This window comes from Boleophthalmus pectinirostris, unplaced genomic scaffold (assembly GCF_026225935.1).
Source record: "Boleophthalmus pectinirostris isolate CB_2022bp ecotype Guang Dong unplaced genomic scaffold, ASM2622593v1 HiC_scaffold_11, whole genome shotgun sequence".
NCBI classification, from domain to species: domain Eukaryota; kingdom Metazoa; phylum Chordata; class Actinopteri; order Gobiiformes; family Gobiidae; genus Boleophthalmus; species Boleophthalmus pectinirostris.
Window position 1 is genome coordinate 1064861 of NW_026570994.1, and position 16698 is coordinate 1081558.

General features: G+C 37.8%; 1 protein-coding gene across 6 annotated transcripts in view; it reads left to right on the forward strand.

Moving 5' to 3' along the window:
- The window catches only part of LOC110175582 (diacylglycerol kinase zeta-like), a 194649-nt gene that overhangs the window by 68430 nt on the left and 109521 nt on the right, over positions 1 to 16698 (forward strand). The window lies entirely within an intron of this gene.

Consider the following 16698-nt stretch of genomic DNA (forward strand, 5'->3'; position numbering starts at 1 on the left):
TTGAAAACTACCACTTCATGACATCACAAGGTGGAACAGACCATTTTGATCTTTGGAGATGTAGACAGACTAATAATAAAGATTTACTCAAGCCTGTGAGTGAAACAAAACACAACTCCAGGTCTGTTTTTGATGATATGCCTTAAACTCACAAGAGTTCATTTTACTTTCTATGGGATCTTTAAGTAGACAAAAGTTGCATAATATTTACATTATAATATTTACAAAAAAAAAAAAAAAAACATTTTAAGATTGATATTCATGTCACATGTCATCACATGTATGCAAAGAAAATAAAAAATAAATATGCAAAAAATTATAATTATAAGTAAAAATTCTGGGAATTTAAATATTTATTGAAAAAAATCAACAGTTTAAATGACTGGCTCAGTGTGTTGTGCGTATGGGACCAGGATGTGTGAGTGTGTGTCAATGGAAGGGTGTATGTCTGTTTTTTATATATGAAATTCATTTTTGTTGTCTCACTGAAAGTCTGCATTCAAAAAATTAATTAATGAAAAATAAAATAAAAACAAAGAAATTCCAGCAGTCAGGCCCAGCTTATTATAGCACCTATTCACCACTTCTACTATTGCCAACAGACTTTAATTATCTTGTATTTTTGCAGTGTGCTAAGGCTTTGTGAAAATAATGAAGAGGGTTGAAAGAGCTGCTCTGCTAAGTGGCACAAAGGAACATGCTGTTGTGTTCCCCCACAGACGAGTACAGTGTGTTTACCTCTGTGCAGATCAATGCAGTGCTCAGCCTTAAGAGCCCAGACATCTGCTCTTCACAGTCCTGTGGCACCTTCCAGCCTGCGGGGGAGCTCACCAGTCTCACCCACAAGGACACAATGGCACACTCAGGAAGTTCTCTGTTAAAAGCGCTTTGCCTGATTTTTACTGCCTCAAAAACAGGAAAAAACAGAACTAGTTCACTGTAAACTGTTTGCAGTGCTCAAAAGTTTTTCCTCACATACCTTTTGCATTCAGAGCATCCTATTATTCACTGTGATGAGTTTATAAGCTCGTCCCACAACTCTCAAAGACCAGAGTGGTAAAGTAAATAACATAGCATGCTAACACACACTTCCGGATTGTTGGATAATATCAAGCTTTATAATTAGATGCAGACAGAACACAGCTGATTTATTTTGACCACAAGAGTTGTTTATACAATATATCTGCACTGGTGTAAGGCCAAATTTGCTCAGTTTGCAAAGAAAAAAATGTTCATGGTAGGGATGGGCATGATTAGTCGACTAATCGATAAATGATCATTAAGAATTTCTTAGATTACGTTCATTTCTAATCGATAAACCGAATGTAGGATTCTGGGTGTAGATACGAAGCTGCATCTGACACAAACACTGGTGCATGGTGCATGTAAACACAGTATCCAGGTTACTGCAACATAAAGAGCTGCACTAAATCTGAGTGGTGATGGTTTATATGTTGAAAAGTTGAGGTTATTTATGCAGATTAGTAACAGTAGTAATAATGATGATACTTATTATATAAAAACGTTAATGATTAATCGAAAATCGATCATTAATTCTCCCGACGATCGATTAATAAAATTTCATGGAATGCCCATCCCTAGTTCATGGATTCCCATGGGATGAAAATGAAAAGGTAGTACTGTTGCTATAGCAGTTAACAATTCAAAAAAAATTATATATTTTAATAAATGGGCAAACGTCTTTCAAATATCATCTATCCTGAGGTCTCAGAATAATGACATCTGGGACCATTGCCATAGCGATTAACAATATAAAACTATCTTTAGAATGGGAAAAAGTATAACAGGAAGCTGAAACCCTTGAACATAAACCTACTTCAGTGTCCATAGATGTGAAGTAGATACAGTATGTTGAAATCAATAGTTGAATTTATTTGACATTTTCCGTTTAGATTTTACAATTTCAAAAATATGATACAAGCTGGTTTTTATTATGTTTTGGCTCTCCACATGATGTGAACTGGGAAAGAGCTCCTCACTTACTCTATATTTTAGAACCTAACCAAAGTTTCATGAAAGATGTACCATGTTACTTTTCTGGTGAACCACTGCTTGTCTCCGTGGAGATGGATAAGTTTAAGTTTAAGTTTGGAGATCCCTGGGGCCTATATTCCTTATTTACCACAGCCCTTACTCAGAAAGCCTTGAATCAGTCATGTGAATAGGAGCTTTAATACAGAATCTTCCCTTTGGATTACTGCTAATGCTGCAGGCACTGAGAGCTGCAGCTTAAATACATACGGGCTGCATGTAAACAGAATGTATGTTCCTCAGAAAGACACAGCTAAAAGTGTTTCAAGGTGTTAAAAATACGGTCTATAAAATACTGATACTGCAGCTACTACTGCCACATAACTATTCACAAGGGAAATTACTTGGGCTCAGTGGCTCATAATTACAATTGAAACACAATTTTAAAAGCCCCTTTTCCCTTGTAATTGAGCAAAATGTGTCTTACCCCAGTGCAGATAAATTGTATAAGCTGCTCTTGAGGTCAGAAGTCTTCTGCATTCTGTCTGCATCTCATTTTAATTGTTAATTGTGCAGTGTTGGTGTGTCAGTTGTTCGCTTCACCGTCCCGGAAAAACGCAGCTCTATTTATGTTTTTATCTTTTTAAGACAGTAAAAAATTAAGATAACACCTCTTCTCGTAGCAATGTTGTCAATCAAAAAGGTTGCTTGCGGGAGCGACCTTGAAGAAAGAAATGGCCTAATTTGTCTAAAATAAAAATCATCACGTAGAGCAGGTTAAGACTGACATTTGAAGACCCAAATGACAAATCTGATAGCAGCAATTACAGAGAGAAAGAAGGTTTTTTTTACAATATACAGTAATGGAACGAGAGTCGATGGAGCTGGAAGTGTTCTCATGCTCATTTCCTTTTTGGAACACTGCTGCTTGTGTGTTTGCTGTCGATGTATACACAGTCTATGGGTACTGTGCCTTTTTAAAATACATATAAGACCAAATTAAGTTGAAAGTAGTGTAAATATACAACAATATACAACATGCAGGATTAAAACAAGTATAAGAGCACATAGACTAGTATACACACATGAACACTATGGAACCTACCTGGACCGCTTTAGGGATTACACACATATAAGACACATGGGAATAGAAAAGAAGGTACCGTATTTTACAGGCTATTAGGCACTCTGGATTATAAGATGCATGTCATTAAATGGTCTATTTTTGAACTTTTTTCACAAATAAACCGCACCGGACTTTAAACGAAACACAACAGTTGGAGGGAGGGTGCTGTCTGGGACCGCTGGATTGTCGGCGTGTTCACAGTGACTCAGTTGTTCAGTTGTGTCTAGAAGTGGCACATTGCACTCGCTTTTTCGGTTCGTTCCTCGTTCCTTCGTGTGTGTTTGTGTGTTCTGTGGGTGGTGCAGCTTTGTAGTTTACTGAAGTCCTGCTGGGACACCTGAGTGGATTCGTGTATAGGGCGCTCTGGATTGTGGGGTGCGTGGTCATTTTTTGATGGAGTTGGAGGCTTAAGAGTGCGTCTAATAGCCCGGAAAATACGGTACTACTACTGCATCTGTTGCTACTACCATGAAGACCACAATTTATCATTTGCCTTAGTTCTGCCAACATGTCTGGCTATTTTTGCTTCTAATCTATCTCTTTGACTATCTATCTCATTTGTGTAACTCCCCATTTTAAGTTGAATATGAATATTTCACAGATAAAAACTGCACGTGAGGAGCGCTGCGTGCTCGTCCAGTCACTATGGAGCTCTCTTGTTCGAGGGCAGCCTTGTGTAATATTTGATCTCACAGCGGCCGATGTGTGAAGTGAATCCAATACTGTTTGTTTTCTCTCTCCCGCTTGTGTCCAGCTGCCCTGAGCCTCCGGGTGGACCCTTGTCTCCCACTGATGGCCGTCCAGCTCCACTGTGCTCATTAGATACAATCAGGGCAAAACCGCACTGTCAAATATATTGTTTATGATCTAGAGAAAAAACACCGTATAAGGGCCTTTCTGTCAAATCTGGAATATATTTTCTCAAGGTTAACCACAAGAGAAAACTTGAATTTAAACAATAGTTTTACTGGAAGCCTTGTGGGTTTTAGCAATAACAACAATGACAAATACTGACCAATACTGTGCTTGATTTTAAAGGCACTCTACCTGATTTTACTGTCTTAAAAACAAAACTAGTTCATTTAAAGGTCTCATATTATGCTAAACTGACTCTTTTGAGCTTTAAGCCATGTTATAATGCTGTTACTTCACCAAAAACATACCCAGAGATGTGTTTTGTTTCACTCACACATGGCAAAGGAGAAATTAAATTCAATCTGTCAACTTCAGTTCAGAACTGAAGAAGCAGCTTGGATGAGTTTTGTTGTGGGTAAAATTATGTATCTCTTGATGATAAATAATTAATCCATTTGCAAAGCCCGATGAGTTTTTGGAATATACACAAAGGTTTATTCTTCTTGTTACAGCAGATATGGCCAGGGCCTGGACAGAGACCAACCGCCTCTCCTGAGTCTCCCCTCTCCAGAGCAACTGAGCTCAGAGTATTTATACAGAAATACAAGTTAAATACATATCAAAGCAGTTTTTCACAGTCTTGTGCTAATCACTTACATTAACTTATATTTGAGGACATGACAATTGTGTCTGCTGAGCCTTTACACATATTAATGGAGCTCTGGTCTCGGGCAGAAAGCACATTCATTTACACACAGACAGATTGAGAGAAATCTTTTCTTCAATACAAATTTCTGTCACAGCTGTGAAACATATTTGATCAAAAAACTTTTGTCCAGTTGACAGGATTTAATTTCTCCTTTGTCGTGGATTCTGCCTGGACGACTGAGGGATTCTACACATTCACTCACACACGTTTGAGTAATCCTCTTTTATTAATCTGTCTACATCTCCAAAGCTCAACATGCTTTGTTCCACCTTGTGATGTCATGAAGTGGTAGTTTTCAAGTTAAAAAGTTACCTTTTTATTCAGTAGAGATTATTCCAGGGGGGGAATTTTCACAATGATTCTAGTGAAGGTGTATAGAGTTAAAAAACACAGTGGAGCACTTTCTATGACATTGTGTTTTAGTTTGAGAGAAGAACTCAGTCTAAATATACACAGTTTGTGTGTTAAACATGTGTGATTGAAACAAAACACATGAGAGTAGTGTTATATGATCCCTTTAAACAGTTTACAGTAGTTCTAGTTCCTCCTCACTGACCTCATGCTTTACGAGCATATTAATTATTCACCACATTGAGTTTATACGTGCGTCTCACAACTTTCAGAGACCAGAGTGGAGTTTGCTGTCATGTAGCTAACAACTAGCATGCCAACCACACACGTCCGAATTATTGCACATATTTAAAGACATCTGTACTGAGGTAACATACATTTTGCTCACATGCATGGGGGGAATTTGAGTTCTGAGCATTTAAAAGTCATGAATTAGTTGTATAATTTCATTGGTAGAGAGAGTGGCAACAACCTCTCGCCTTGGCACTGAAGTTCTGGGTCTAACAGTTGACCAAATGGCCCTCCCTGCTGTCTCCCCATTGTATTCTGAGTCCAGTCCTAGTTTTAGGCTTAACCAGATCCAACTTTTTGTCCGGAACAGGATGTAAATGTTTATGAACTCCCATGGACGGAGTTTTGATGAGTTCCCAAAACAAATTAGTAGTAGTATTTTTGTGTACTTGTTAAAAGGCGCACTGTGTAACATTTGTGGTGGAGAGTTTGCCACTTGCTTGTCTCCATGGAAATGATATTGCTTGGCCTTAAATGTTCCATAGTATGACATTAAACTTCATACTGTAAACAGGGTATCATGTCTACAGATCTGGACCAGTGCTTGCCTGTTAATAGATATGCTTAATGTGATACTGTGGAACATACCAAAGCAGTAGCGTCTCCATGGAGACAAACTGGTGCTGGATCCTCCACCACAAAATTTACACATTGCATCTTTGAGGTAAACTAAACCCAAGCCTTAAACAATCTTTGTTTGCTGCTGTGGCAACCACCAGGAACCAAATGCACGTAGAAGGAATACTGATCTGATGGAGAAGCTCATTTGGCATATTTTAGGTTGAGTGGGAAACTACTCAGGCACCTGGAGAACCTGCAAGTATTGGGAAATAGTTTTTGGAAGAATTCAGATATATTTTTAACCCATTGCTTATCCTAATGGCTCAGGCTGGGTATCATTCCAAAGTAGCCGATACGATACATACCTCGATACAGTAAGCTTATGTTTTAACACAGTGGTCACCAACCTTTTTCAGCCAAAGATCTACATGCTTGGTCCGAGAAAAGAGCAAGATCTACCAACATGAACGCAAATACACAAAAACAACAAAAATTACCATGTTTATAGTTCCAGACTGCTTTATTTTTTGCAATCTTGTAATATTTAACTGAAGGAACACTCATAACAGAATGGTAATTTAACAGTTTTCTGGAGATTAAAACACTCACTGCAAGAAAAAATGTGTAATTGAAGTACAAACAAAATACAAACCACATGCAGAGGAAACAACCAAAATAGTGCAAATTTGAACACAAAACAGCATTAACAGTGTATCAAAATCGTTAGAGGAGTTCTATTATTATCAAACTCAGTGTGATGACTGAGACTGAATTTCCTCTGATAATGCTTTGAAGTTTGGGTTATAGTTGCAGACAGCTAATCTGAGACAATCTGTGAGGTGCAGTCAGACTGTTTCTGTTCTTAAATTTGATGATTTTCATTTGTGAAAAGGCCACCTCACACAGGTAAGTTGAACCAAAGTAAACACTCACTTTCAATGCACATTTAGTAAGAAGAGGAAACCTTTCACTGCTCACAAGCCTCCAAAAGTCACTGTCCCTCGATTGTGCGTTAAGATGTCATTTAATGTCATTTTGCAAATCAATCATTTCCATATCAACTCCATTTGGCAAAGAAAATACATTCTGAAATTTTAGCTGCTACTTGCTCAACATCAATGACCATAAATGGGTTTGACAAAAACGCAGCGATGTCTTCCATAGCGCTCAACTCACCAAAACGGCGATCCTTGAACTCAGTACCTAGTTTCTCCAGGTGGCGGCAGTACTGCTCCGGGTGAAATGCGTCTCTGTTTTTAATGCCCTGTGACATGTTCTCCAGGCTGGGAAAGTGCATCAGCCTCCCATTCTGCAGGTGTGTTGCCCACATATCCAGCTTGGCTTTAAAAGCGTTCACTGAGCTGATCATGTAAGGCAGTTGTCTGTCTTTTCCTTGGAGTGTTTTCACTGATCATCTGCCATAGTTGCGAAGTTTTCGCTTTGCTAGCTGAGTGCGTTTTCATTTTTTCTTCTTCGTTGTTTCTGTATAATACCTACAGTGCCACATGCCAAATAGTAATATACATGCAGTGGTCAATCCTTGAACTGCAGCTTGTCTGCGTATCCCGCAAATTCAAGTTCATCACTTTGTAGTCATAAATTGTTGAATTAGGCTGGAGATCTACCCGGCATACGGCAAAGATCGACCGGTTGGTGACCACTGTTTTAACATGATATATTTCAAAACAATTCAATACAGTTCAATTTTAAAAAAGGCTAAATTGTGACTGTGATACTAAAAGTCTTCATTAAATCAAATTTTTTGTTCAAAGTTCATATGAAACACAAACATTTTAATCATCAAAACAGTGAAAATGTCAAATGTGTCACATAAATAAGTTTCCTTCCTTTAAACAAACAACAAAACTGTAGCTGTAACAAATTAATTTAGTAAAACATACCAAAAAATACTCTTGGCAATATATTGGTACAGCAGCTCGTGATATTGATACTCTATCATGACATTAAACAATACGATATATTGATATTTCAATATTTTTGCACACCTCTACTAAGGCTGGAAATCATTAAGAAGTTGCTGATAAGATACATACCTCGATTCATGGATCACGATACATGTCTCGATACAGTGAATTTACAATTGGATACGACTCAATACGATATATTTCAAAATAATTTGATGCGGCTCAGTAAAAAAAAAAAGGTTAAATCATGTCTGTGATACTAAAAGTTTTTGTTAAACCACTTCTTGTGCAAAGTTCATATGAAACACAAACATTTTAATCCTCAAAACAGTGAAAATGTCAAATGTGTTCAATAAACGAGTTTCCTTCCTCTGAACAAACAACAAAACTGTAGCTGTAACAAAATAATTTAGTAAAATATACCAAAAAATACTCTTGGCAATATATCAATACAGCAGCCCACGATATCGACACTGTATTGTCACATTAAACAACATGATATATCAATATTTCAGTATTTTTGCACATCCCTACTAAGGTTGGATATCATTAAGAAGTTGCCGATACGATACATATCTTGATACAGTGAGCTCTCGATTCGATACAATTCAATACGATATATTTCAAATCGATTCACTGTGGTTCAATAAAAAATAAAGACTAAATCATGGCTGTGATACTAAAAGTCTTTGTTAAACCAACAGTTCATATAAAACACAAACATTTTAATCATGAAAACATTAAAAATGTCAAATGAGTTTCCTTCCTCTGAACAAACAACAAACTGTAACTGTAATAAAATAATTTAGTAAAATATACCAAAAAACACTCATCGATACAGCAGCCACGATGTCAATACTGTATCATCACATTAAATAATAGAATATAAATAGATATTTCAATATTTTTGCACACCACTACTACTTGCATTGCTATAATATTAGTAGTAGTTATTGTAACATTGTAGGAGGATTAGCAAATGACAGTTGCAGCACTTGTTTTTAGTACTGGGTGATATGACAAAAAGGATCATCATTTTTTTCATTATATCAAATCCATTTTCATTTGATATCTTTTCAGTTTTACTATCTTGAATCGTATGTTTATGAACTATTTCTTCATGTCACTTCCACATAATATGAACAAACAATCTCTCTTCCTGTAAAGTGATGCTTTTACCGCTCAACCACATGCTTTTACTGGGAGACAATTGGCTGTGGACCTCCATTAAAAAGACCCGAGCTGATCATTCACGAGATTAGAAATGATTGAATCTCGATCTCAATTAAAATGTAATCGCACAGCCCTACTTGTTTTTTTATGCTACTGGCTTTATGGAACACTACTTTCAGTTTTTCACGGAGCTTCTTAACTTTTATCCAAGTAACAATTTAACCTAACTAAATCCTTAAATCTGTTTCGACTCATCCAAACACATTATCTGACTCTTATCCTCTATTGCTGCCAAAACCACAAAAAAACGTGTGTGTTCTAATTGCATTCTCTCACCCCATTAGCGCCTGAAAGCTGAACAATGCCGGTCTGATCATTTCCCCTGGCTGCCCGCATCCTAAAAGCTACACTCTCCCGTCACGCCCGCTGTATTAAACACGACCGGTCTCATGTCGCTAACAAGGTGCCAAAACGCCATCCCGGAGGTAACGCGCTGTCACTCCGCGCAGATTAACCGGCTAGCTAGCAGAAAATAGACGCGTGCAAAATATATATAATGGTTATGATGTCCGAAAAAAACGTCCGCCTCCGTCCGCCCGCAGCAGTTAGCTGTGTCTGGATGGGTTCATTACAGTGTACAGTGGCAGGCGCGGGGATCAGGTTTACAGTGACGGTCATCCTTTGTCTCACACTGTAAAATATTCTGGTTTTGGATGTGGAACATTGCTCAGCAGATTTCAAATTATCGCTGTCTTTCTATTACAGTTGTCAAAAGTATCAAAAAACAGATTCTAATCGATACAAATACTAGTGTTGAAAGTACTGTAGATACTCATTTGAACAAGTATCAATTATTAATTTACAAAAGTCACATACACAGGACAGAAGTGAATGAATTCCAGGATAGCTTTAGAATAATCATAAGTAGGGCTGGTATCATTAAGAAGTTGCCAATACGATTAATACCTTGATACATAGGCCACGATATGACATATATTGTATTTAGGGCCGGGCACATTAATGCGTTAATTTTACGTTAACTAATTCATTATCGCCAACAATTATTTTAACACCGTTAACGCAGTTTTTATTTATTTTGTATTTTTTTATTGTAAACCCCTGTTGCTCAATGGCTTTTATTTTTCTTTAAGTTTGACGTCTTTCCTTTACACTTTTTTCACTTTTTTTCTGACCACGTGAGATGCAACGTGTCCAAGCCTCTGCAGGCTGCGGCCTTGGCCTCAGGCTCTATCTCCGGCCCGCCACGGGCTCTGAGCTTCTGCATGCTCCTAGCTCCGACCGGTCTTTCTCTTTGTCCTCCTCCTTCCAGGCGTCTGGCCCCTGATGCATCCAAATCGAGGTGTCCAGTGCGGTTTACGTCGCTGCGGTCTTGCTTACATTATGCTGTTACAGGGTATTCACGAAGCCCCAGAAGATTTCTTGATATAATCCCGCTCACAGTGTTGGGAAGGTTACTTTTAAAATGTAATCCCCTACAGATTACAGATTACACACCCCAAAATGTAGTTTGTAACGTAATCCATTAAATTACTTAAAGTGAGTAACGTAATCTGATTACTTTGGATTACTTGATATTGTCATGTTTTTTTAAACGACATGAATGTAGCAACCACATCCTGAAAATTCTTGTTTGTTGTCTTCAAATTGTCTGAGCCCAAGTCTCCATGAATAAGCAACTGTTTGCTGTAGAGAAACAAAGACCACGATATCTTAATATAAGAGGTTTTGTCTGTTAAAAGACAGTAACAAGATAAGCTCTTCCTTCACCATATAAAAAAATATTATTGATAGAGAAATAATTTTTTATATGAGATCACCTTAAATTATGTCAACCTACTGTTAGGTGTCATGTTGTTTAGACCTGGTTTAGTCCTGGTTTAGTCCTGGTTTAGTCCTGATTTTTAGACCTGGTTTACTCCTGATTTTAGACCTGGTCTAGACCAGGTCCTTAGTTCTGGTTTAGTCGTGGTTTAGTCCTAGTTTAAACCTGGTTCAGTCCTGCTTTAGTCCTGGTTTAGTCCTGGATTAGTTCTGGTTTAGTCCTGGTGTTAGTTCTAGTTTAGAGGCGCACAGGAGGAAGCGCGGTTTACGCGAGAAAACACGTTCCACACGCGGCGCACGAGACGGCGGTGTCCGCGCAGTAACTACGGAAGGAGACGTGGTCCGCGGGTTCTCAGGTTGATGACGATGATGAAGGTGTGTGTTTGTTGTGTGTTTGTGTGTGTTTGTGTGCGCGTCCCCTCATGTCGCAGGTCACTATAGGACAGTGGTGCAGATATTATGAGTCTATGCAGGTTGTTTTCACCAGTGCCAGTAGCTCCTGTTTCACATTTAAGTTGTAGGCGATTTTTTATTAGTTTTTTTTTATATATATCTCACATCGGGAGAAGAATTTCCAAGACACAAATGCGTTTTTACCAATGCACTGCTGCTTCCACTGTGTGACTGACACCGCCAACTTTAACATGACGTTTACATCGCTCTTATTGCGCGCGTTCTGTGTGGGTTTCCGGCAATGAGTGAAATTACCGAAATAAAAAAATAAATAAATGCGAGGTAGTAGCACAAAATGTGAAAACAGGAAAATACCGCCTTGTAATCCACTTATTTCAGCAAAGTAACTGTAATCCAATTACCACTCATTGAAACAGTAACTGTAACTGAATACATTTACTCATAATTTGTACTCTGATTACGTAACGGCGGTACATGTAATCCGTTACTCCCCAACACTGCCCGCTCATAACTCACTCACTGATTTACCCAGATACCATTAGAGGAAAAAAATTTGATTGGTCCATTTCCATTCCATTATATTAACCCTTTGTTTCCCAAGAAATATCAGTCGAAGTTTATAACAAGTGTTTATTACTCACTCATAGAAAATATTGAAAAAAATATATTAGTTGTAGAAAAATTAATTCAATATTTTTTCTTGAGCCTTCACAGAATACCTTAAAGGCTCTGAGGGTTCCAGTTGGAAAGAAATGCTGTTTGCACAACAAATGTGTGACTCTTTCATTTATATGTCCAATAAAAGTGCGCTGTACACTACTTTTTAATTCATTAATTGGTTTTGCGTATAACATGCGATTAATCATGATAATCGCGCTCAAACTCATGAGATTAATTTGATTAATATTGTTTTTATTTTTGGCCAGCCTTAATTGTACTGAATCAAAAGTGCACTGTATCAAGATATATTTCAAATTTTTCTGGAAAAAATAGTCTAAATCTTGGTGCTAAAAATCTTTGTTAAACCACTTGTTTTGCAAAGTTCATATGAAACACAAACATTTTAATCGTCAAAACAGTGAAAATGTCAAATTTGTCAAATAAAAGAGTTTTCTTCCTCTAAACCACAGGTGTCAAACATAAGGCCCGGGGGCCAGATCCGGCCTTCCAAGACCTTTAATGTGGCCCTCGGCTGATTTTCTACTTAAATATTTGAATTATATTTTCTATTAAAATATTGGTAATTTTCTGCATCGCTGAGTATATCAGCATCTCCAACGTCTCTGTGCATGGCCCCTCCCACCAGAGCAGCACAAATAAAGACTTGTCTCTTTCCAAACAATCCTTTTTGACTGTTGACTGTGACACCCTCATCAGCAAAATGGCAAAAACAAGAAAAGTGGACGCTGAGTGCAGGATTTTCCAAGAAAAATTTACTTATTCCTATTTGCATACAAGATGTTAAAACTTTGTGTTGAAATAGAATTTTTCATAAAGTTTCAGTTTGTTCATCATATTATAATATTTTGTAAAAGAAAGAGTTCATCAATTAAAAAAGATTTCTGTTATAGATTTGCATTTCTCTGCACAAATATTTGAACTTATTGTTATTTTTGGGGTTTATATGTCATGAGTTTTCTGATCCGGCCCCTTTGGGATCAAAGTAGGTTGGATACGACCCCTGGACCAAAATGAGTTTGACACCCCTGCTCTAAACAAACAACAAAACTGTAGCTGTAACAAAATAATTTAGTAAAACACACCAAAAAATACTCTTGCTGATATATCGATACAGCAGTCCATGTTATCGATACTGTATCATCAGATTAAACGATACAATATATATTGATATTTTGATATTTTGCACACCCCTACTCTTCAATTGTATCAAAACAAGAAGACTTTGATTTGTACACGCCCATGGACGCTGTGGAACCCACCTGGACCACTGGGGGTTTACACACATATAAGGCCACATGGGAATATAAAAGAAAGTACAAGAAGATTGTGCAGTGGTCAGCGGAGGAGACCAGATATTTGATAACCGTGTTCGTCTGGTAAGGTTACATCTTTGGGCGTCGCTGCCACCTTCTCCACTGCAGATGTTGAAGCAGATAAATAAGGATTTGTATGAGTACAAGTTGATGATGCGATCCATGATTGTTATTTTTCTTGCTGTGACGTCCACTTTTGTTTGGACTTGTTTTTATTTGATGGCAAAATCACAGCCTCTGTCGATGATGCATCATGGGTGTACTTAAATGATATGAACGTGGGTTGTTCACTGGTAAGCACTTGGGCACGGGAACCAGCACTGGCACCATTCTGGCCGGCCTGAAAACCACTAGTATGACATTAAACCAATAATCTATAGCATTCATTCAATTATCATGAAATTGTTTTAGATGTGAAAACACCTGTCACAGCTAAAAGAATATCATGATAAACATACACTCTAACTGTGTGTGGGCTCAAGTTTTATGCCATAATATGGAACATTTCAGACACATCTTAGCAACAGGATCTCTACAGGCAGAAGCAGGCGGCGATTCTTCTCCCAGAAAAGTTACATTTGTGCCTTTTATCTTTTTTTTTTTTTTTTTTTGAACCTCAACCAGAAATGCAAAATTAACATCTGATTATCATTATCAGGAGGACTTTTTTTTATTATTATTATTGATATAAATCTTGCCAATACCACATCTTCTCTGAGTGATATAAGTTGAGCACAAGCTGTTGGACACTCACTTGGGTTAATAATGCTTTTGTTGTGTCATTAGGCAAGACAATTCTTCTGTCTTGATTATGTATGAATGTATAAATTAAAGGACAAGGGTTTAACAATTTCCACTTTCTAATGCCATATATAAAAAGGTAGTGCAGCAGTGAGCAGTGCCGTCACTGAACACACTCTACTGTAATGACCTGGCTTTAGTCCACATGTATTTATGCTACATTGGCCACAGTTGCATCATTTTCTCTGTTGACAGCAGAAACCGTGCAAACACTCAAACTGAAAATGCTGAGGCTGTGGTCGCCATCAGGGCACCCAAGGGACACTAGCATCCTGCATGATGTCAAATGAGTTTTTACTGTATTTATTTACATTTAATTGCGTTTTTCGTGTTGTTCATATTTATTTATTAAGGTACACTAGGTAAACTTTTAGGAGGTACAGTATTAAACGTATCTTCCATTGATTCAATTCAGTTGCATTTATTCAATTTGTATTGTTTAAAACCACCTTAAAAACATGGATTCTTACTATGAATAGCTTTGTCACTCCGCAGATCTGATCTGTAACTTGGCCTTCCAGGTGAAGCAATACAATCTCCATGGGGGCAAGTAGATCTGCCACACTCCACCAGAAAAGTTACATGATGGACCTTTATATTCTAATCTCATAATTTGAAATCTAAAATGATTAATTCTCTTTTGAAACAAACACTTTTTTGTACATAAACCTCCCACTGTGTCATTTCTTTTAGCGGTTCAGTAATAAAAAATCTGATCAGAAAAAACAGTACTTATTTTAAGATCTAGCAAGTAGTTCAAGGCCATATAAACAGGAGTATTGAAATGTTCAACGCTGCAATTATTTTGATAGTAGAATTTTTAAATAAACAGAAATACAGAACAGAAAATATCTTGAAATAAAATAAAAGCTGCTGACTGTAGTCCTTTACAAACATACTACTACGAAACTTAAAAATCTGTTAGATTAAACTAGCCTGATCCCGTCAGATCTCAGAAGTTCAGCAGGGTCAGGCCTGGTTAGGACTTGGATGGAGACACTGGGAAAATGAGGTGCCACAGGGGGCGCAAGTCGTAAAAAAAAACTGTTATTGTGTCCTTAGGCAAGACACTTCACCCACATTGCCGAGTATGAAAGTGGTGTGTAAGTGATGGTGTTGGTTGGAGGGGCCAATGGCGCAGATTGGCAGCCTCGCTTACCTTGCAGTGTTAGAATTCCTCCTCTCGACAGTAGGCAGGTACTTTTTATCATTTAACCAGTCGCTGATATTTGGTCCTGATGTATGTAATGCGCCGCTAACGGGGTTAGCTGGTTTATTAAGCTTTTCCCAAATCCTGTAGGAAGAAGAACAATAACGTCTTTCCCCTTGATGAAATTCACCAAACATTATCTTCTGCCTTTAAATCCTCGATCTCGGGAATCTTTGCCAACACAAGAAGGCAAGGCAAGGCAAGTTTATTTGTATAGCACAATTCGTACACAAAGTAATTCAAAGTGCTTCACAGAATAAGACATACAAAACTAATCAAAACATAAATAATCATGAAGATTAAAATTAAAAAAGAGAGACATAAATTGGAGAGAAGAGTGCGGAATGAAAACCTTTCAGTTATATGCACAGTTAAGCAGAAATGTTTTGAGTCTGGATTTAAACAGCGTCACAGAAGAGTCTGTCTCACATGTTCAGACTGTTCCAGGTTTTAGCTGCATGAACCTGAAACTCTGACTCCCCTTGTTTAGTCGTGACTCTGGGCACCAGCAGGAGGTCGGTCCCTGAGCTCCTCAGAGTGTGAGATGGTTCATATGACACTAAGATGTCACAGATGGACTTTGGTGCTCGGCCATGGAGAGACTTGTACACAAGCAGAGCTGCTTTAAAGTCTATTCTCTGAGCCAGTGCAGAGACCTGAGCACAGGACCTGTGCTCGTACTCGAAGTATGTCTCTTCTCTGATTGGCTGGTGCCTGAACTCTCACTTCTGGGGTTTTTACAAACCGTCTAGTGTATTCTGATTCATGACCTAGTTGCTAGAGAGAAATGAAATTGAGCGGAGACACTAGGTGGTGCCTGACTAAGATTTAACACCTTTGAATCAAAATCGTTGTTTGAGTGGACACAACTGGCAAATTGCAAAGGCTGCAATTTTTTAAGTACCATAATTTTCTTCACAAACAAGTATAAAAAGCTGCTAAGCCTGTAGTTTACATCTGTACTAACATGGTCTGAAATGTGATTCTTTATTAGTTTCACTTCCATAGACTGTAAAAGTGGTCAGAATGGTGATGGTGCAGATTAGGAGCCTTGATTCCGTTAGTCTGCCTCAGGGCAACTGTGGCTCCAATAGTATTTTACCATCACTGAGTGTGAAGTAAAGCGTGTTTGAGTGTCCAGAAAAGCGCTATATAAATCTGATCCATTATTATTCATTATTAGAGCTAACCTGCTAGACCCCATGTTCCAGATATTAAGTGGTCCTGGGCGTGCTTCCGGCTCCATCAACTCTGACTCTAATTCACTTTGTATTGAAAAAAACTATAGGTGACGTCACACTCCCTTAATGCACTTCTTGTATTTTTGTCAGTTCTTCTGGACATGTGTAAGTGTGAACTATGAACAGAAGCCTATTATTAAAACCTAAAATCTAATCACAATCAAGATGCTTGACATGGAAATCACAATTAGATATTTTTCAGAAATGGTTCAG